The sequence below is a fragment of the Panthera pardus genome, unplaced genomic scaffold (genome assembly GCF_024362965.1).
Source record: "Panthera pardus isolate Hobbes unplaced genomic scaffold, ASM2436296v1 HiC_scaffold_21, whole genome shotgun sequence".
In the NCBI taxonomy this organism is placed as follows: Eukaryota; Metazoa; Chordata; class Mammalia; order Carnivora; family Felidae; genus Panthera; species Panthera pardus.
This window is the reverse complement of record NW_026526777.1, coordinates 11,022,342-11,023,207: the sequence shown is the minus strand read 5'-3', so window position 1 is coordinate 11,023,207 and position 866 is coordinate 11,022,342.

Below are 866 nucleotides of genomic sequence, written 5' to 3'. Positions count from 1 at the left end.
CAAAAGAGCACGCTTCGCTTGAAGTTCTCTTCATATTCGAAATCAAGATTGCTTCTCCCAGATGCCATAAGCTCTCGTATGTCATCCGTATCCATTTCCAGAAGCATCTTTCAGTCACCAAGAGGTCCGGAGACGATCATTGTAGAGTTATGCTCTTCAAGTTTCCCTCTCTGCCACAAAGTGATAATCAGACATGCCTGCTATCAACTTCTCTCAAGTGCTAAAGGAAAACAATTTGGAAACCTATTCTATGAGCTTCTTGGCTGACAGTTGTAATAGGTAAAAACCATCCCTTTTATTTGTGATTACGTGTCTCTTCAACCAGGACCTTCTTATGTCTACAGAGACTGTTTTGTCTTTTCTAGAACTCTGGGTTACATTTGAAAGAAGCACCAGGCTTTATGTTAATACCGAGGCTTTGAAACCACAGTAGTTAATGACTCAACCAGCTGCCTTTCGTCGTCTTTAATAGTGACCTCTTTTCAGGAATAACTGCCACCTAATACCTCCCTCTCAAATACTAGGTCAACAGAGAGTCATTTGACTGATTTTTCCATCAACAAGCTGGGGAATTGGGGGTTGGCACCAACTGGTTGTATCCATTTCTTTCTGCAGCCTCTCCCTTGCCTGCGTCTTAATATTTCTCCAATGAATACTTGTTGCCTCAGGTCACAGAATAATGATGGTACTATTCCAATCTTGTCCTACTAAAGAAATGCACTGACTCGCCCACCCCCCACCCCCCAAATACGCACACAAGCCATGTGCCGGTAACATCTTTGTTATAAATACAGGCTCTGGATGTTTAAATATTTGTGTTTAGCCTCCGTCTTCATTCATCACTCTTTTGCCTTTGTTCATTGTGA